The sequence below is a fragment of the Pipistrellus kuhlii genome, unplaced genomic scaffold, assembly GCF_014108245.1.
Source record: "Pipistrellus kuhlii isolate mPipKuh1 unplaced genomic scaffold, mPipKuh1.p scaffold_m20_p_11, whole genome shotgun sequence".
Classification (NCBI taxonomy): domain Eukaryota; kingdom Metazoa; phylum Chordata; class Mammalia; order Chiroptera; family Vespertilionidae; genus Pipistrellus; species Pipistrellus kuhlii.
The window spans coordinates 288,589-310,778 of NW_023425416.1; the positions used below are offsets into that span (position 1 = coordinate 288,589).

At 45.3% G+C, this 22,190-nt stretch overlaps 1 long non-coding RNA gene across 1 annotated transcript in view; it reads left to right on the top strand.

The window, feature by feature from the left end:
* Positions 1-19,419, top strand: part of LOC123652035 — a 37,347-nt gene extending 17,928 nt beyond the window's left edge. The window contains exons 2-4 of the long non-coding RNA XR_006741058.1: positions 18,403-18,567; positions 19,008-19,145; positions 19,266-19,419. This is a non-coding gene — a long non-coding RNA (uncharacterized LOC123652035). The remainder of the gene's footprint in view (positions 1-18,402; positions 18,568-19,007; positions 19,146-19,265) is intronic.
* Positions 19,420-22,190: the final 2,771 nt, after the last annotated feature.

Genomic DNA, 22,190 nt, shown 5'->3' on the forward strand with positions numbered 1-22,190 from the left:
CCCACATTGCGAGAGAGTGCGTGCCAGGCTGAGGGTCCACCGCCTCCCCCCTCAGTGCATGTATTTTTATGCACTGGGCCTCTAGTATTCAATATGATAAAAGGGAAAAAACCTCCAACCAAGAATATTCCACTCTGCAAGATTATCATTCAGAATGGAAGGAGAAATCAAGATTTTTCCAGATAAGAAAAAGCTTAAGAAGTTTATTACCACTAAACTGGCATAACAAGAAATGTTAAAGGAACTTCTTTAAGTGAAAAAGAAAAGGCCAAAACTAGAATTAAGAAAATATATGAAAGAAAAAAAATATCACTACCATGTTTCCCCCAAAATAAGACATCCTCCGAAAATAAGACCTACTTACAGGTTTCCTTCTGAGTGAAATATAAGGCATCTCCTGAAAATAAGTGCCACCCCCCAGGCTAAACATGAATCCACTGATTCTGAAAGAAATGGAGTCACAAGAAATTCACCAGGAAATTCAGGAATTGGATTGTTATGATGATGTTCCAGAAGATGATGACATGATTGTCATTGAATAAATGAGTAAATTCTTGATACTGTAAGATTCAGTTTGTCTGGTTTGTGTTGACAACTACCGTACTACCGTACCATATACAGGTAATAAATTTCCTTTATTTTCATTTAACAATAAATGTGTACCATATTCTTCTTCATGGAAAAATAAGACATCCCCTGAAAATAAGACCTAGCACATCTTTGGGAGCAAAAATTAATATAAGACACTGTCTTATTTTCGGGGAAACAGGGTAGTAAAGACAAACAAAAAAGTGGTAGACCAATCACTTATAAATCTGATATGAAAACAATTTAAAATTATAATAAGTACACACCTATCAATAATTATTTTAAACTAGTAGCCCTGCGCATGAATCTGTGTGTGAGTAGCTTGGTGGTCACTGGTAGCTCTCTGCTGCTCATAGCTCACTGCCTGCCCTCCTGTAGCTCCTCCCTACCCCCCTCATAGCTTGCTGCCCTGCCCCTCCTGTAGCTCTCCGCCCCCTGCTTGTAGCTCCCTGCCCCACCCTTCTGCTGATCTGTGATCTGGTCATTACTCCTCAGGGTGTAATGGATAATTAGCATGTTCCTCTCTTATTATATAGGATATAAATTGACTACTTCATTCAGAAGACATAGGGTGAATGTATAAAAGAAGACCTTTACATAAGCTGCCTATGTGAGATTCACTTTAAGTTGAAAGACACACACAGATTGAAAGTAAAGGGATGGAAAAAGATATTTCATGAAAATGGGAATGAAAACAAAAAGCTGGGATAGCAATACTAAATCAGACAAAACAGACTTTTAAAACAAAGCCTGTAAGAAGAAACAAGGAAGGACCCAGCAATTCCACTTCTGGGCACTTATCTAAAAAAATGAAACACACATTATGTTCACTGCAGTGTTTTATTTACAATAGCCATGATAGGTATTCATTGGTAAATTAATGGATAAAGAAGTTGACAGACACACACACACACACACACACACACACACACACACAGGAATGCTACTCAGCCCTGAAAAAGAATGAGATCTTGCCATTTGCGACAACATGGACAGACCTAGAGGGAATTATGTTAAGTGAAATAGGTCAGAGAAAGACAAATATGTACTGTGTCATTTCATTTGTACATGGAATTTATAAAACTAAACACATGAACAAAGCAAACAAACTGATAGGTACAGAAAAACTGATAGTTGCCAAGACATGGGGGAAGAGCAAAAAGGTTAAGTGGATCAAGATGTGCAAATTTATAGTTATAAGTCGTGGGGATGTAAAATACAGAGAGTATATAATGAATATCACAATAGTTTTTTTACAGTGATTAATGAATACTGGACTTTTCATGGTGATCACTTTGTAAGATCTATAAATATTAAATCACTATGGAATGTTTTTTTATTCCAGAATGAAAAATCAGGGTATTTAAACTGTTTAATTTTAATGTGAATATTAATATGGGTAATATTTGAATCTAGCGTCTTGCTCATTGTCTTTTATTTGTCTTTGTTTCCTTTTCCCTATTTTCATGTATTCTTTTAGATGAATAGTTTCTTACAATTTTTTTTATTTTCTTTGTTATATTATTAGCTATAATTTTTTTTCTGTGTTATTTTAGTTCTTTACATAGGGCTTATAGAATAATCTTTAATTTATCATAGTCTACTTTCAGTGGATATTATGCCTCTTCAAATCTATATTCTAGTATATAAAAGTCTAAGCGACTATTCGACCATTAGCTATGATGCTCACTGACAACCAGGGGGGCAGACACTCAACACACAGGCATGGAAACATGGAAGAGACTGATGAATCTCAGGGAGTGGGGGGAGAGAAGGCAGGAAGAGATTAACCAAAGATCATATATCCATACTAGAGGCCCAAGGATTCATGCACCAGCGGGGTCCCTCAGCCTGGCCTGTGGGGATTGGGCAAAAACTGTCAGTCCAACATTCTCCGAGGGGTCCCAGATTGTGAGAAGGTGCAGGCCATGCCAAGGGACCCTGGTGCATGAATCTGTATCCCTGGCCTCTAATATAGTATAAAAACTTAAAATAGCTTACTTTCATTTCTCCTTCCCAACCTTTATGCTGTTGTGGTCACAGATTTTTCTTTTATTTATGTCATAAACCCCAGACTACATTGTTGTTATTTTTACTTAAAATCCATTATTTCCTTTTAAAGAGATTATTTTAGTCCTAACCAGTTTGGCTCAGTGGATAGAGTGTCATCCTGCAGACTAAAGGGTCCCAGGTATCATCCTAGTCAATGGCATGTACCTTGGTTGCAGGCACATCCCCAGTAGGTGGTGTGCAAGAGGCAGCTGATTGATGTTTCTCTCTCATCAGTGTTTTTAACTCTCTATCCCTCTCCCTTCCTCTCTGTAAAAAAAAAAAAAAAAAAAATCAATAAAATACATATTTTTTATAAAAATATTATTTTAAATACTATTGGCCTGGTACACAAATTCATGCACATGGAAAGAAATTACAAGAAAATTTTAATGTCTCTATTTGATTTTTCTCTATAATAGAAGTGTCAACCAAATTCATGATCAACAGTGACAGACTGAAACGCACGCATGTGACTAGCGGCAGCAAGAGCTTTATATATATCATGCATGTGCAAGTCAACTTAGCCTTTTATACATATAGAAAAACTTGCTTAATTAGACCTGCTTTCTGATTTAGCTAAACTTTTTCCAGCCCAGTGAAGCACTCCAACTTCTCTTTCAGGTAATTGTTAGCAACACAGCAGTAAATATCAACACAAAGCAGACTATTATTATAGATCACACAGGGAGCACAAAGGGTAAAATATTTAACTGCAGCAGTGTTTGACTATATTCTGTGTAGTGAGAAAACCTGAATCATTTTCAAAGTCCACCATTTCTTACTTCTTTTCATTCAGGTCAAATTTCTAAGCTTTCTAAATCTCCATTTCTGGCTAATGAAAAGAAAATAGGATTCCACTAAGTCTCCTATCTACATACTCCAGGGGGATGAGTGAAGAGGTGAAGGGGATCAAGATGTGCAAATTTATAGTTATAAGTCGTGGGGATGTAAAATACAGAGAGTATATAATGAATATCACAATAGTTTTGTACAGTGATTAATGAATACTGGACTTTTCATGGTGATCACTTAATAAGATCTATAAATATTAATACAAGTACTTTCCCCACAGGATCAAATGAGATGAGGCATGAAAAATGCTTCACAGACATTTGGTTACAGTGTAAACTGTTTCCACCTGGCTATAAAGCAAGTTGTGTTCCTGGGCTAAAGAAACTGCAAGGAGGATAGTCGCTAGGGAGATGAAGCCAGTGGGTGTTGCTACTTGACATCATTACCTGGATCAGGCGTCTTCAAACTACGGCCCGAGGGCCACATGCGGCCCGCAGAGGAGTCTGATCCGGCCCGCCAGGTTTTTTGGGCAGTGAGCGCAGCCGAGGTGTTATAGTAGGAATTAGTAGTTCATATAGTCTGGCCCTCCAGCTCTCTGAGGGACCGTGATCTGGCCCCCACTTTAAAAAGTTTGAGGACCCCTGGTCCTGGATGGAGGAAAGGACACTTAGCATATTAGCCTTTTACATAATAGAAAAATTCCCATGTTTTCACCCATGTGATTACCATTTCCAGTAGTCTTTATTCCTTTCCATAGATCTTAGTTCCCTTCTGCTACAATTTTCCTTCTTCTCAAAGGACTTTATGTGATCTTTATTGTATTGTGGGTTTACCAGTGATGGACACATTCAGCTTTGTGTGTCTGAAGTGTCTTTATTTATTACTTTCTTGTTTTATTAATTTTCACTATTATTTTTCTGTTTTCAATTTTATTTATTCATGTTCTTTACTTTTTCTTGCTTTGGGTTCCTTTGCTCTTATTTCTCTAGTTTATTAATATGTAATTTAATTATTGTTTTGCAACCTTCATTTTCTAATGTAAGCATTTACTGCTAAAAATTTCCTTCTCAGCAGTGTGTTTCCTGCATCTAATATATTTTAATATGTTGTATTTTTATTTTCATTAAATTCCATATATATTGAAATTTTTATTGGGCCTCCTCTTTAGCCCATGAATTGTTTAGATGGGTACTGTTAAAATTTCAAGTGTTTAGAAAACTTCCTGTTGTCTTTCTGTATGGGTTTCTTTTAAATTTGTAAAGGTTTGTTTTATGTCCAAGATGCCATCTGTGTTGGTGAACGCTCCAGAAGCATTTGAAAGATGCATGTTCTGCCACTGTGCTGTGGCTGTGAGTTCTTTTCTCCTGTACCCCTCCGTCTAGCAATCCTATCACTTGCTCACGTCCCCGCTGTGATTGAGGATTGCCCCTTTTCCTCTGTAGGGGGTTGATTTGGTATAGTTTGAGGCTCTGTTGTTTAATGTACACATATTTGGGTTCATACATCTCCTGATGGGTTGATCTTTTATCATTACATCATTATGCAAACTTTTCTCTGAAATCTACTTTATCTCATATTAATTAATATAGCTACTCTTACTTTCTTCCTTAAGATTATTGTTTACATGATATCGCTTTTCATCTGTTTTTCTCTCACCTTCTTGCGGTATTGAAGTGATATTTTTGTAGGTAGCCTATTGTTGGATCATAAAGTTTATATTGTTCTTGTCGTTGCTGGTTTGTTTGTTTGTTTGTTTGTTTGTTTAATCCAGTCTACTTAGTGAAGGTAGAAGCCTAAGCTCCCCTCTTGGCCTTGATGGCTTCAGTAGAGGGCAGTCATATTCATTCCATGGTGGTTAGCTGGAGTAGGAAAGCTGCCATCTAAAAGTTTTTGTTTTGGTAGACTCCTCCTCTTATTCTTGGCTAGAGAAAACAAAAGCTTCTTGGAGTTTGTTTTTGGGTTTTTTTTGTTGTTGTTTTTTTGTTGTTGTTTTTTTGCCTCTACTCATTGGCATTTTCAAATTGCAACTTCCTCAGCTCCAAGTGTGGGATGTATGGGACACAAGAAAACCCAGGGGACTCATCACTATGTCGTTTCTTAGATTCCAAGATTTCTGGCTACCATGCCACTTCTTGTTACCTCCCATTTACTTTATGCTCATTCTATACATAACACTCAGAGCTTTTCACTTTACTTAGTGTGCAGAATTAGGAAAAGCATGTCTACTCCATCTTTCTTGAAGCAGAATTGTTTTTTCATTCTTTCTAAAATATATTTCACTGGGTATAGAATTAAAAGTTGACAGGTTTTCTTTCATTCAGAGCTTCAAAGAGATTGTTCCAGTATCTTTTGGTTTGTGTTATTTTCTGTGAAAAGTCCTCTCTAATCTTTATTTTTGTTTCTCTGTTCATAGAGTGTCTTTTTTTTTCAATTGAATTTTATTATGATCTGCCTTGGTGTGTGGTCTTTATGGATGTGTGTGTGCATGTGTGTGCATGTGTGTGTTTGGAGTTAGAGATTCTAGGATCTGTGGGTTTATAGCTCTTAAATAGCCCCTCCCCAAAAGCAGTGACTCAGACTGATGTCAGATAATTGTTATGAAATTATAGTTGAACTCCAATGTTTACTAGGTCCCATATTGTTTATTTAGTGGATATACATATGCTTTGTAAATCAGCTATAAAAGTACTTTCCCCACAGGATTCTGTTTTGGACATTTGGGGCCATACTTTGAATACTTCCCTAAGCCAAAGACCCACCTCACTTTTTAGATGATATAGGAGTGCCTTCACTGAGGTGAATCTTGTACTCAGAGGAGTTTGCAAATAAGAGCCCAGGTTTGGACCAGGACAGCCAAAGCTAAGATATAGGTTTGAACTCCATATCTCTTGCTGTGTAATTGTGGAAATGTTATTTAACCATCGTGAGCCTCCAGTGTGTAAAATGGAGATGATAATCATAGCTGGCTCATACATTTGACATGTGGAGCAGTGAGGTAAGTAAATGTGTAACATTGTTAAACACTCATGAAATGGTAGCTATTACTATTATGGTTTTATTTATTTATTAGTAGCCTTTATTTATTTTAGAACAGCTTTAGGTCACAGCAAAATTGAGCTAGAGGTACAGAGATTTCCCTTATAACCCTTCCCACACATGCACAGCCTCTCCTTCTGTCAGTATCCCTATCAGACTGGTGCGTTTGTTCAATCCATGAACCTGCAGTGACAGTGTACAGTAGGTGCATGCCTGGTGTTGTGCCTTCTGTGGGTCTGGACAAATGCACATGATATGTATCCACAATTACACTGTATGGAAGAGTTTCACTGTCCCAAAAGCCCTCTAGGTCTACTCATCTATCCCTCCCTCTCTCTGGCAACCACTGATCCTTTACTGTCTCCATGTTTTGCCACTTCTAGAGTGTTTTTGGAGTAAAGGACACACTCCCACAATGCATCCCTTTCAGATTTCCTCTTAATTTTAGTGATATGCATTTAAGTTTCCTCTGTATTTTCATGGCTTGATATCTCATTTATTTTTTATCACTGAACTAGAGGCCCGGTGCACAAAATTCATGCATGGAGTTGTCGGGGGAGGGATCCCTCAGCACGGCATGTACCTTCTCCAATCTGGGACCCCTCGGGGGATCAAGCCTAAACCAGCCATTGGACATCCCTCTCACAATCTGGGAGAACTGGCTCCTAACCACTCGCCTGCCTGCCAGCCTGATTGCCACTAACCTCCTCTGCCTGCCAACCTGATACTCCTAACTGCTCCCCTACTGGTCTGATTGCCCCTAACTGCCTCCCCTGCCAGCCTGATCACCCCTAACTGCCTCCCCCTGCTGGCCTGATTGCCCCTAACTGCCTCTCCCTCGGCCCCTGCCTCTGTGGCTTTGTTCAGAATGACGTCCAGAAGATGTCCGGTCTAATTAGTAGGTTACTCTTTGATTAGTATAGGTAATATTCTATTGTGATGAGGTACTGCAGTTTATCCATTCATCTTATTTGCTTCCAAGTTTTGGCAATTAGGAAAAAGCTACTAAAAGCATTTGTGTGGAGGTTTTTGTGAGAACATGTTGCCAACGTTTTGGGTGAATACCAGGGCGCAGATGCTGGGTCCCGTAGGAAGACTAGGTTCGGTTTTGTAAGAAACTGCCAAATGGCCTTCCCACGGCTGCCTGGTTTGCATTCCCACCAGCACTGAGCGAGCTCTCCTGGCGCCACCCCTTCCCAGGATGTGGCAGGGCCGTTTTCTGGGTTTTGACCATTCTGATCAGTGTGCAGTGATCTCTCCTTGCTTTAATTTGCAAGCCTGTGGTGCCATGGAACGTGGAACATCTTTTCATATGCTTATTTGCCATCTGTTCATTTTCTTTGGTGAGGTGTCTGTTCAGGACTTTTGCTGTTTTTAAAATCAGGTTTCTCATTTTTTGAATGTTTATTTTAATACTTTTTTTTAGTATATTTTGGATCTGTTGGCATCACTTTTCTCATTAGCTTATGTGTTTCGTTGATGCCTCAACATTCTAGCTGCAAAATATTTTAAAAAATCTTTTTTTTTGGGGGGGAAGTAGGTAGAAAAAAGTATCTTCATTTGGAAAATTTTCCCTAGGATTACCTTGATCCAAAAATATTTCAGGATGCCTCCTAGGTGTAAGAGCCCTCTGCGCTATACACCCCCCCCAGAATTAGCCCCGCCATGTTTCCTCAGGGCCGCCTTTGTCCGTGGTGGGGAAGCCTCAGCACAGCACTCCTCTCTTCTGTGCCTTCCTCAGAAGTCCGTGGGTGAGCAAGGGCCTCGGCTACAGTCAGGGATGGTGACAGTACACGGTGAGCAGGTCACCCCCACGCCCTGAACTGTCCTGGCGGGGTCACTCTGCAGCGCCGTGAAGAGCAGTATGGTCCAGGAGGCATTTTATTCTCTGGCCTCCTTCACTGTGCGCCAGTGGATTTATATCATGAGATTCGTGTTCATTCTGTGTCTTATTTACACACCAATTCTTCTACAAGTCAGCTTAATTCTTCCTGTTATGAGAGTGAGGCTCTGTGACTATGTATTCCCATATAAAATACAGGAAGTTATTCTTTTTAATGTGGGTATGAGGTAAATATAATGGATTTCAGCTACAACAATTTCTCTCTACTTAGAGGAAATGAACACCTAGTTAGATGAAAAATATTATTCCTCATATAATTTGAAAGCATCCTGTTTCCATGACAACTTATACTTTCCAGCTTTCCTGGTAAAAGAAATGTTTGGATTTTTTCTATGATAAAAAATTTAACTAAACACTAAGGTTTCTGTCTTTTAATTTCTATAATCTATAGTTTCATGATAATTACCTTTTTAATATGGCTATCTTTAAGACAAGAAACCTAAAGACCATTTGGGGGTAACTTCACCTTCAAAGTAAAAGGGAGGGTTCACAGGCCAAATGCTAACAAGCGGAGGAATTGAAGCTATTTTTGCCAGTTGTATTCATTTTCTATCTTCCAGTTGAGTTAAATCAACATAGATGCTGCAACTTATTATGATGTTATTTGATTTCACAAAGAATGATTCAGTTGTTCATTTCCATCTGGACATTATAATCATTAGGTTTGTTTCCTTACTGCTGATTGCCTTTAGTGGGTGGTTTGTGCCTGCTTTCTCTGAATTTTGAATCTTGCAAGAAGTATAGCTTTTACTCTGAATTTTGAATCTTGCAAAGGATATAGTTTTATTGATGGTTTTCCTTCAGAATGAAATATAGGAAATTATTTGCATCATTAACTACTTTAGTAAAATATGAAAAAGAAAAATATGAAAAGTGTGTGCTGTACTGTACTGTATTTTATTGACAAGATCATACTTCATGTAACCTACCTATCTAATAAAGAGGGAATATGCTATTTGACCATCACACCCTCTCAAATATGGCAGCACTCACAGCCAATAGGAGGGAATATGTTAATTGACTGCCCCGCCCTCAAGATGGCAGTGCCCACAGCTACAGGATGGCTGCGCCCAGTCTCCTCAGCTCTGCTGCAGGCGCGGCACTCTGTGCACCTGCCTCTGGAGTCCCCAGTTCTCTCAGTCCTCCAGCTGCCCAGGGCCAGCTCAAGGGATGACCAAACAACTGAACAGCAGGCTGCGTGGGCGACCAGGCCAGCAGGGGGCCTGTTTGAGGGGACCAGGCCAGCATGGGGAGGGTAGTTGGGGGCGACTAGGCTGGCAGAGGGTCAGTAAGAGGTGACCAGTCTGGCATGAGGAGGAATTTTGGGGTGATTTGGCAGGTGGGGAGTGAGGGGTGACTAGGCAGGCAAGAGGAGGGGGTGTTGCAGGTGACCAGGCCAGTGGGGGGGGGGGGCAGTTAGGAGCGACCAGGCTGGCAAAGAGGGGGCAGTTGGGTGCGACCTGGCTGGTAGGGGGAAGTTAGGAGCAACCAGGCTGGCAGGGGTGGGCAGTTAGGGTGACTAGGTCAGCATGCAGAGGCAGTGAGGGGTGATCAGGCCAGGCCAGCAGGGGAGCAGTTAGGGGTGACCAGGCAGACAGGCAGGTGAACAATTAGGAGCCAGTGGTCCAAGATTGTAAGAGGAGTGTCTAGACTAGGGGTGTCGAACTCAATCAGAGAAGGGGCCAAAATCTAAAATCCAGCCTAAATTGTGGGCCGAATGGTTTACTGAACAGTCATAAACTGTCATTGTGATGGAAACGCAGCGGAGTGCAGTGATGACAGCGCGGTGCGGGCCACATTGCAAGGCCTGGCGGGACGGATTTGGCCCGCGGGCCTTGTGTTTGACACATGTGGTCTAGACCAACCGTTGTATATCCCCTGAAGGGTCCCGGATTAGAGAGGTTGTAGGCTGGGCTGAGAGGACCCTCTCATGCACGAATTTCTTTTCTTTTCTTTTTTTTAAATATATTTTATTGATTTTGTACAGAGAGGAAGGGGGAAAGATAGTTAGAAACATCAATGAGAGAGAGTCATCAGCTGCCTCTTGCACACCCGCAACCAAGGTACATGCCCTTGACCAGAATCGAACCCGGGACCTTTCAGTCCCCAAGCCAACGCTCTATCCATTGAGCTGAACCAGTTTCGGCTCATGCACGAATTTCATGCACTGGGCCTCTAGACCTATATAATAAAAGAGTGATATGTAAATTAGTCATCACTCCATGACAAAAAAATGGCGGTGCCCATAGCAGATGCTGGCGGCATCGTCCAGGCAACGGGAGCCCAGTATCTGCTCCTTGGCCACGGAAGGAGGGGAGGGGCCTTTGGCCAGAGGATTGGGAGCGGGGCCCTGAGCCACGGCCGTGGGGCGGGAGGGAAGGGGCCTGCGGGGCCCGAGCTCAGAGTCCCAGTGGCAGGGGAGGAACCAGAAAAACGGATCTTTCCAGCTCCTGATGCTGACAGCGCCCTGTGGGTGCAGCCCCCCGCCAGCCCAGCAGCCCCAGTCGCGGACTGGAAGCCCCCTGCCAGCAGTCCAGGTGGGACCAGCGTGGTACCATGGGGGAAGGGGGTCCAGCAGGCACACAAAGACATCAAATCACTGCTGCCGAAGCCACCCCACCCCCCCAACACGCACACACTTGCAAGTAGTATGGTCCAAGGGGCGACTCCCGAGGCAAGGCTCCCATGGCAGCTGGTGCACGGCCAGGCGGGGAGCCGACCTGAAAGCCCGAGCTGCAGGGTGTCACGGATCGAGACCCTGAGAGGCCCCAGGACAAGCATCTTCCCAGAGGCTGCGTGGAAAAGGGGAGGAGCCCTGGCCAGAGGCCAGGAGAGGGATGCTGGCATCTTTGCAGGCCAAGCCCAGGCTGAGGGACACCGCCCCCCCTCCCATGCATGAATTTTTTTTAATGAATCTTTATTGTTCATATTATTACAGATGTTCCTCTTCCCCCCACCCCTCCATTGCTCTCCTCCACCAGGTTCCCACCCCACCCTCTGCCCTTTCCCCACCCCTCATTGTCCTCATCCATAGGTGCACAGTTTATGTTCAGTCTCTTCCCACACCCCCTTCTCCCCTTTTCCTCAAGAATCATCAGTTCACTCCCCTTCATACCTCTGATTCTATTATATTCACCAGTACATATTGTTCATCAGATTTTTTTTTAATTTTTTGATTTTTAGATTCACTTGTTGATAGTTATGTATTTGTTGTTCATAGTTTTTATCTTTATTTACTTTCTCTTCCAAAAGAACCCCCTTCAGCAATTCATATAATTCTGGTTTGGTGGTGATGAACTCCTTTAGCTTTTTTTTATTGGTGAAGCTCTTTATCTGGCCTTCAATTCTGAGTGATAGCTTTGCTGGGTAGATTATTTTTGGCTGTAGGTTCTTACTATTCATCACCTTGAATATTTCTTGCCATTCCCGTCTGGCCTGCATGGTTTCTGTTGAGAAATCAGCTGACATTCGTATAGGTGCTACTTTATAGGTAACTACCTGCTTTGCTCTTGCTGCTTTTATTTATTTATTTTTAAATATATTTTATTGATTTTGTACAGAGAGGAAGGGAGAGAGATTGAGAGTTAGAAACATCGATGAGAGAGAGTCATCGATCAGCTCCCTCTTGCACACCCCCTACTGGGGATATGCCTGCAACCAAGGTACATGCCCTTGACCAGAATCGAACCCGGGACCCTTTAGTCCCCAAGCTGACACTCTATCCATTGAGCCAAACCAGTTTCGGCTCTTGCTGCTTTTAATATTCTCTCTTTGTCTTTTGCTCTTGAGATTTTAATTATGATATGACTTGGTGTGGTCCTCTTTGGATTCCTTTTGTTTGGAGTTTTGTGTGCTTCCTGGACTTGTAAGTCTAATTCTTTCACCAGGTGGGGGAAGTTTTCTGTCACTATTTCTTTCAGTATGTTTTCAATATCTTGCTCTCTCTCTTCTTCTGGGACCCCCATAATTCTGATGTTGGTTCGCTTGAAGTTGTCCCAGAGGTTTCTTACATTATCTTCAACTTTCTGGATTCTCTTGCCTTCTTGCTTCTGCAGAGGAGTGTCTTCTGGCTCTTTATGTTCCAAATCTTTGACTTGATTCTTGCGATCTTCCCTTCTATTTTTAGGACTCTGTATAATATTTTTTATTTCAGACAATGTATTCTTTATTTCTTGTTGACCCCTTATTATTTCTTGTTGATCCCTTATTATTTCTTGTTGATCCCTTATTATTTCTAGTTGATCCCTTTTCATATCCTCATAGGTCTCATTTATTTTATCAGCCTTTTCTAGGAGATTCTTGAACAACCTTATAAGCGTGGTTTTGAACTCTATATCCAGTTGCTTTTTGTCCTCCGTTTCTTTCGTTTGTGATTTGTTTCCTTGTCTCGGCATTTTTGCAGCCTCCCTAAGTTGGTAGCCTTAAAAGTCTCTGTGTTCTGCCTGGATGGGGCAGAGTTTCAGGATGGAGCCTACAGCCTTGGCTTCCGTCAGCCTCACCCTATGCGGCTCCTGAGTCTCAGTGTTTCTCAGGGTCCTTCGGTACTCGCTGCAAGCACCTCTGAGAGTAAGGTGCCCTCGAGTTTTGCCCGCTACCAAACAATCTAGTCTCTCCCCCAATAAGCCCAGAACTGGAGTTCAGTTGAGTTGGAAGTGGGATTGGAAGTGGGGTTAAGAGCAGTCTGGAGCTTTTGTCTCCTTCCCACCAGGGCAGTCCCGCGGCACAGCCAACCGTCCCTTCTCTGAGCAATGTGCGCGCCTCCAGGACCTCCTTTCGCCGCTCCCCCGTGTTTCCACCTTACAGCCCAGCTCCCTCTGTATGAGCCTGGGTCCCCGGGGTCTGGCCTAGAACTGGGGTTCAGAGCAGTCAGAACTGGGGCTCAGCACAGTCCATAGCTTTTGTCTCTTCCCGCTAGGGCAATCCAGCAACAGAGTCAACAATCTGTCCTCTGGGTGCAGTGTGCGCGCCTCCAGGGACTCTGCCTTTCACCGCTCCCCTGAGATTCCGCCTCACAGCCCCGGCTCCCTCTGTTTGAGCCTGGGTCCCTGGGGTCTGGCCTAGAACTGGGGTTCAGTGCTGTCGGATCTGGGGTTCAGCACAGCCCGGAGCTTTTGTCTCCTTCCCGCTAGGGAACGCCAGCCAGGCACTCAGCCGCCCCCTCCTCTCCGGCTCTGTCCTCTCCGCGCGCACAGAGTGTCTCCATACCTTAGGCTTTTACAGCTCCTTCGCTCTTCCTTCTGGTTTTCTCCTTGCTTCTCGTTGCAGAATTTCCAGTCAGTAGACTTTTCTGTAGTTGTGGGTAATGTTCATTTTATATTTTAGTTGTATTTTATTGAAATTATTGTGTGTGGCTGCGGTTAGGTGCAGCCATCTTGGATCCTCTCCGAAAGATAGAAACCCCCATACATGAATTTCGTGCACCAGGTCTCGTGTGTGTGTGTGTGTGTGTGTGTGTGTGTGTGTGTGTGTGTGTCTGTGTAGCCAGCTACTGTAACATCGTATGACTGGAATGACTAGAGACCAGAACACCACGGCCCTCGCCCAGGCTGACCCCACCCCCCAGGGAGCGGTGAGGGGCACCCCTAGGCAACGCGATAGGGTGTGAGTTTGATGGGGGGAAGGTCTTAAGGGTCTGTGGGGGTGGGCTGGTCGGGTGGAGTAGGTTTGGAGTGTGCTGGGGAAGGAGGAGGAAGATCCGATTGGAAACGGCTCAGCACCTAACTCTTGGTGCCAACCGGATGGCGCCAGCCATGGGCTGAATGGGCGGCTGTCTCATGAGTGCGCTTGGGACCAACACGTTCATGGCAGCGGCAGTACCCCCGAAACTTCACTGATTCCAAATAGCAAACAGCTACCAAAGCCAAAACAGAAAAACCATCTCCGACTAGAGACCCAGCTTTAGTAAGGCCACTGAAGGAAGCACCACTTGAGGAGCCAGATAAACCAGAAGTATGGGACCAGAGGATTGGGATGGTGGAGGACACCTGGCGCCTGGGGCTAGAACGGGAGCCTGTTCCTGCGCATGTGCAGAGTCAGCCTGCAGTCCTCAATCACAGCATGTGGACGTGACTGGGAAATCTTTCCGTTAAGATTTGCTGTTCCTTGCGCGAGGAAGATCAGAATGAAAGGTTTGTTTGTTGCCTTGGTGTGCAGCGGAGGAAAATGGGATGGTGGCGAATAAGAGACTTTGGAGACCAGGAAGGGAAGAGGTCAGTAACGGCTAAGGTTGCGTTGGCCTAAACCGCCGCTAGCACCTTCATGACTAACGCAGTGCTTTGCACAGTAGTTACAGTGCTGAAAATTTTGTGCAGTTACAATATTTTTTGCCAGCAAATGTCTCCAGTTCTAAAATTGCTGGACGAATGGGTGTGGACGTGGAGTGACACCTGAGCCTCCGTGTCCCGCTGACGGGCTCGGTGACAGGCAGGCCCTCAGTCTGCTCGCTGCAGATGCTTCCCACGCGCTGTCTCCCCGCCCCTCCCCCTCCTCTCGCCCTCGGAATGGCCTTCAGGGGTCTTTGGACTCCAGATGAGTAACACGGGTGGAGCTTTTCCTGTTAGTAGCACGGGTTGAGTTTGCAGGTGCATTAGACATTTTTCTTGCTCATGCCTCCAAGCAGCCCCGTCAGAGGCCCTAGTCATTTTCTCCGCGTTCCAGCAAGAAAGCAGAGCGTGCAAGGTCGGTAATGCCCGAAGTTACACAGCGCACCATGCAGGGCCCTGGCAAAGTGGGCCTCGGCTCCCTAAAGCAGTCACTGTCTTTATTAAAGTTAAATTAACTGGAGTGACATTGGTCAATAGGATCAGATAGGTTGCAAGTTACATCTCTGTGGTACATGAGCTGTGTATTGTATTGTGTGCCCACCACCACAGTCACTTCATCTTCCGTCACCATTTACTGCCTCCCATGCCCTCTCTCTGGTAACCACCATATGGTCATCTGTCTGTGTCTGAGTTTCAGTTTTATATCCCATACTAGAGGCCCGGTGCATGAAAATTCATGCACTGAAGGGAGGATCCCTCAGTCTGGCCTGCCCCCTCTAACAGTCTGGGGGCCCTCAGGTGGCAGGCGACCTGGTGATCAGGGGAAGGTGACGCCTATCACACCTCTGCTGCTGCCACTGCCAGCAGTGCAGGCCTCGGCCGGCCCTGGTTACCTGAGCAAAGGCAGCTGCCATTCGAGGCTTGCCCGTGCCTTGGCCAGCCCTGGGGGCTGGAGAGCTGAGGGGAGTGGGGGACTCCAGAGGAAGGCGTGTGGAGCGGCTGAACCGCCTGGGTGTGGGCCTGGCCATGCTGCAGGCCTGCCACCCCGGTGGGGCTGAGAGGAGTGGGCACCGCCATCTTGTGGCTGTGGGCACGGCCATCTTTGAGGGCGGGCAGTCAGTTAGCATATCCTCTCCTTATTGGCTGTGGGTGCCACCATATTTGTGTGAGCATGATGGTCAATTAACATATTCCCTCTTCGTTAGATAGGAATGAATGAAATCAATGGCTCTTAGCTGTTTCTGACTGACTGACTTCTCTGTGTGTAATACTTTGAAGGTCCATCCATGTTCTTGCAAATGGTGCTATTTAACCTTTCTTATGGCTGAACTAGAGGCCCCGTGCACGAGATTTGTGCATTGGGGTGGTGGGCAGACCATCAGCCCAGCCTGCCTCCTCTCAGTTCTGGAGCCCTTGGGGGATATCTGCCTGCCGGCTGGAGGGAGGGTCCCCTCAGCCAGCCTGCTTCCTCTCGCAGTCTGGGAGCCCTCGGGGATGTCCACCTGCTGGCTTGGGAGCAGGCCTAAGTGGTCAGTTGGACATTCTCAGTGCTGCCGCCACTGCCGCTGCACTCACCAACCTTGAGCTGGCTTCTAGCTGAATGGCTCTCCCCCTGTGGGAGCATGCTAACCACCAGGGGGCAGCTCCTGCATTGAGTGTCTGCCCCTGGTGGTCAGTGCATGTCATAGCAACTGGTCATTCCACCGGTCAATCAATTTGCATATTGCCTTTTATTATATGGGACTAGAGGCCTGATGCACGAAATCCATGCAAGAGGAGCCTTCGCAGCCCCGCTCTGTCTGGAAGGTCGTCCAGATAGTCGTCCACTGTTTGGCCATTCGGTTGATTTGCATATTACACTTTTATTATCCTAATAAGTGGTCAGCAAACTCAGTCAACAGAGCCAAATATCAACAGTATGACGATTGACATTTCTTTTGAGAGCCAAATTTTTTAAACTTAAACTTCTTCTAATGCCACTTCTTCAAAATAGACTCGCCCAGGCCATGGTATTTTGTGGAAGAGCCACACTCAAGGGGCCAAAGAGCCGCAAGTGGCTTGCCAGCCACAGTTTGCCAACCACGGTCCTAAAATATAAAAACCCAGGGGTCGTCAAAACCGAAACAACCAGACCAATGATCGAACAGCAGGCTGCGTGGGGTGACAAGGCCAGCAGGGAGGAGGGGCAGTGAGGGGTGACCAGGCAGGTGAGCAGTTAGAAGCCAGTGGTCCTGGATTATGAGAGGGATGCCCAGGCCTAAAATGGCAGTGAGACATTCCCCCAGTGGTCCCAGATTAGAGAGGGTATAGACATCCCCCCTGCACAAATTTCATGCACCAGGCCTCTAGTTATAGATAGTTCCATTCATTTCTTTTTGCTTTTACTTCCCTTTATTTTGGGGTCAAGTTCATAAAATGTCCTCTATGACCAAGGTCCATATGTTTAGTACCTATATCTTCTTTGTACTTCATTGTTTTAGATCTTATGTGTAGGTCTTGGGTCTGTTTTGAATTAATTTTTGTAGGTGGGTTAAAGCAATCACTCTTAATCCACTCACAGCCTCCCCACTCTCCCTTTCCCCAGTGTCCTAGGGGATTTTCAAATCTCCTGCAGCCTCTCAGACATCGCCCTAGGACTGAGCAGGCACAAAGCTGGAAGTGTGCCCCAGGCCTCAGCCTGCCCCTGTGCCTTGTGTCTAGGGACTGCCATCTAGTGGCCACTGCCTTCCTGTTTCTCCGGGAAAATTTTTTAAAAAGTGCTCCCACATACAGACAGCCCTGTAAACAGGAGCCTTTTCAGACTTAAAGAGCCCGGCAACATAAACATAGGATACTGCCAGTAAGTTTCCCCATCCCTTCAACAAACACTTAAACAATGCAAACACATGCGCACAGTCTTTCCTCGGGAAAGTGAGCTCCCTGAGGCAGGGATTTCTTTTTCTGTTTTGCTCACTAATAAATCTCAAGAGCCTAGGGCACATGTGTCAAACACAAGGCCCGCGGGCCAAATCCGTCCCGCCAGGCCTTGCAATGTGGCCCGCACCCCGCTGTCATCACTGCACTCCACTGCATTTCCATCACAATGACAGTTTATGACTGTTCAGTAAACCATTCGGCCCGCGATTTAGGCTGGATTTTAGATTTTGGCCCCTTCTCTGATTGAGTTCGACACCCCTAGCCTAGGGCATTCCATTTGCATAGCAGACATGCCACAAATACTTGTTGAATGTAGAATAAATGAATGCCTAACATTTACTGCATCTTCCTTACTAATCATGTGTCCATTTTCTCAGTTAATTTTAATGATAATTTATGCTCCTTGAGAGGTAGGCACTGTTGGGATGCCCATTTCTCAGATGTGGAGACCGAGACACAGAGGGACAAGAAGCTGCCAGGTTTGGGGTCAGCTGGCTCTGACTGAGGTTTTCTGACTGCAGAGACCCTGGGTTTAACTACTGTGCGTAGTGCCTGTGTGCACACCCACCATGTGCCAGGCCTGTGTGTGGCATAGCCACCTTCAGACAAGTGGTAGAGCACTCCGGGGACCAGCAGCCATTCTTTCCATCTCTTCACTTTGAGTGACGCTTCCTTTTCTGCAGTTCTGTGACAGGGACAGGAAATGGAGGGAATTCAGAAAGACTGGCTGCCAACAAGGGGCCCCTGTCACTAGCTAGCTCAGTGGCTGTGTGACTGCACAGGGACCCAAACCTCAGTTTCTTCATTTGTCAGAGGAAGAGACTGAGATAGGGTCTCTGCCTTCCTTTTCAGCTCCAGCATTCCACTGTTCCTGTGACTCCCAAGGAGCCTGATAGGAGCAGAAGACAGAAGACCACTTGTTACTAGGCAACCAGCACCCACCTCACCCATGTTGCCATGGTGATGATGAAAGTTGGGCTGATCAAATTACCAGCTAATTGCACATGAGAGCTCAAGGTCTGTCTCTTTCTTGCTTGCTGGCTGGGTCTTACTTCCTTGTTGTCCTAGGAATTATGGAGAGATCTCCCCCGCCCCCCCTCTCAGTGTGCTCAAGGCAGTCCTTAGTGCAGCAGACGCCTGGAAATAGAATGCCTGGCTGGTTTCTGAGCAGCTGTGTGACATTGCATAGGTTACTCAGCTTCTCTGTGCCTCCCTTTCCTTGTTTGGAAAAGGAAGGTGTTCCAATAATGACCCCTGCCCCAGCTCTTCCTGCTCTCAAATCCTGTGATGCCTAGGAAGCCCGTCAGGGGAGCCAACCACACTGTTACTAGGCAACTAGCAGGCTCCCTGCCCAAGTTGCCTTGGTGACTGCATGCTGGAGGGAGGGGAGTAGCTGCTCAGCTAATTGCTTAATTATTTATGAGTGCCTCAAGTCCTTTTTTTGTTTTCGGTGCTAGGAGCTGCGTGGTCACCTTCTCTTCCTCTCTCCTGCCATCCAAGTCTTCTGACTGCCTGTTACTCGAAGCACATTGGCCTGGACCGCAAGCTGCCGCGCTTTAGTCCTCCTCTGTCATTTCCGAGAGTGGTGGCCTCAGGTGAGTCACTTCACCCCTCTGGGCCTCAGTTTCCTCATTTGTAAAAGATAGCTTTGCTTAGAAAATCTTCAAATTCCTTTTCTACCCTGAAATTCTAATTCCTGCTCTCCAGTTACAAAGGGGGAAGACAAGAGGAATTTTCCCAATTTGTTATCTTCTAAGGATGATTCCAAGAGCAGTGTTTCAAACCGGAAGGGAATGGAAGTTATTCTCATTGCTCTCTCCTTGCTTCTTACCTTAGTGACATTACCTGACCGCTCAGTAATCTAAAAGTCATTTTTCTATCTCCCATTTCTAAAATAGACTCGAGGGCTTGTATAAGATGCATGTGTGAAATTAAGTCATTGCAATAAAACTAGGAGTAAAGTAACAGAATTAGCGATGCTTCTTCATTGGTTAATATTCATGTGATTGAGCATCCTGGGAGCCGAAGCGAGGGAGGGAAGTACATAAACGTACTCAATAAGGAAGAATGGCCAGACTGTACTGCTAGCTTCGGAGAGTAACTTACCCTGTGTATAGACTGTCTGTTAGCAACTACAGACAGAATGTTTTAATTAACTCTTTCTTGCCGAGGGTGTTGTTAAAGAACATAAGGTAGAAGTTCAACCTGATAGTTTGACTTGTTTTGATCATTAGAAAGCAAAACTGCCTCTCTACCAATGCTTTAGAATTTTATAAACGTAAATGTCAACTGGCAAATATAAATTTTCAGAATCAACTATTATTTATAAATTAACGCTATATAAATTCATGTAACTGCCGAGACCAGTTTGGCTCAGTGGATAGAGCATCAGCCTGCGGACTGAAAGGTCCCGGGTTTGATTCCGGTCAAGGGCATGTACCTTGGTTGCAGGCACATCCCCAGTAGGGGGTGTGCAGGAGGCAGCTGGTCGATGATTCTCTCTCATCGATGTTTCTAACTCTCTATCCCTCTCTCTTCCTCTCTGTAAAAAATCAATAAAAATATATTTTAAAAATAAATAAATAAAAATAAATTCATGTAACCATTTACACAAGAATTTAGCAAAATGTACCACATGTTTAAACCTAGACAAAATTTACACTTTCCTAAGTTCTGAAATAAACTGGTACAGATGAGGAAAGACATCAAATACAAAATTGTTTATGGCAGCATTATTTATAAAAGACAATGACTCCAGACCACCGAAATCTTGAGGGTAGTGAGTTAAATTATATTACTTCTTTAGAACGGATTGCTTTGTGGCCTTTAAAATGAAATAAACCTATATATTTTGATATGGAAAAAAAAATCTTCAAATATATGATGTAAGTAAGATAAGAATGTGCAACAATGGTATAAAATTCTCCTATTTCTGTTCTGAAAGATTCAGATAGGTGTGCAATTTATATCTAGATATATGCTTTTATGTGCATACTTGCATTTTCCTGGAAGGGAGCTGTGAGCGGGGTTTCCTCTGGGCAGGGGACGGACGGCCTGGGGAGAGGGAAGACTGTTCACTGCCCTGTTTTTGCCATGTGGAGCCGCTAGGCTTGGTCAGAGAGGCAGTAGCGCCCAATGGCTGAAAGCCTGCACTCCGCTTCCGAACACCTGTGTTCGCATCCGGGCTCTCTCGTTTATTAGCTGTGTGTGTGGCTTTGGGGTTCATTTAACTTCTGCATTACTCTTCAATGAAATGGGCCGATAATAGTATCGTCCTCATTGGATTTTTGTGAGGATTAAATGAGTTAAGTATGAAGTGCTCAGAACAGCCTAAACAATGCCATATATGTATTTTCTTGAAAAAATAAAAGGAGAAAAATTTTAAAAATGCATCTAACCAAAAGCACCTCCAGTATCTCAAAGTTGGAGGACTTTATAAACATGCCCCTGCTTTCAGCATCACGTGCTGGATAGGAACTGTGTTAGAGTCCTGGCGTGTGCACTGGAGGTTGTGGGTTTGATTCCCAGTCAGGGGCACATGCATACCTGGGTTTGCGGTTCAATCTCTGGGTGCGTGCAGGAACCAACCAATTGATGTGTCTCTCACCTCTCTCTCTCTCCCTCTCTCCCTCCCTTCTACTCTCTCTAAACAGCAATTGAAAAAATATCCTTGGGTGAGGATTAACAAAAAAAAAAAAATTATGTTTGAAGCAGGAATCAAAAAGCAGGAGGCTGGTTTTCATTGTCATTTTATCTGGACTTGAATACCTTTTTAGGGAAGGCACCCGTCGGGGTTTGCAATGGACGTCTCCACTGCGGGGCTGGCCTGAACCCATCGGCTTTGCAGCTCCGGTGCTGGCCCCGCCCATGGAGGCTCAAGCGAAGAGCAGGCATAGGTTAGGCCAGGGAACATGTATGGGAACCGGAACCGTCAGACTGGAGAGGGCCGGGCCGGAAGCTCAGGGTGAGAGGGCTGGTGCCCGTGCCAGTTATGACACGCTCACGCGCCCTCACCCCTCGCCTTTTCTTTTCGGAGAGACGCAGACCCAGAGAGGCGCTGTGCCAGGAGGGTCCCCCGAACCTGCTGGCCACGGGGACTTCTTTATCCAGAGGTGCCAAGCGCAGAGGGCTCGGCGTCCACACTGCCTGGGTTCCCCCTCCTTCAGCAGGTGCTCTGGGGCCAGCCTGGAGCCCCAGCAGGCTTTGGGAACTGCCTTTGAAGTTGGCGGGCTTGGGGCCAGGCTTGCCCCCTCACCATAAGCCCGCACATGGTAGCGGAAGAGAGAGTGGGTTGGGGGCTCTAGGCCCTCCAATCAGCTGTAAGGCTGACCTGTTACAACCTCATACCTATGTCAGTGTCCTGGCATTCCAGAGTCTGGTTCCCATTGTATCTGTCTGTCAGTCACACCCAGCTGTGCTTCCCGCTGCCCTTTCATTCCTCCAACCCTACCCTAGTCGTCTGTCAACGTCCCAACCACTCCTTCCCTCCACCATCCAGCCATCCCTCCCTCTTCTCCACTCAGCTGTCAACTTCTTGTCTGGCTACAGAATTAGCTGCTTTATCAGGGGTCCCGTGTTCCATTCAGGTCAAGGGCACATGCTAGGTTTGTGGCTCTATCCCCAGTAGAGGGTGTGAAGGA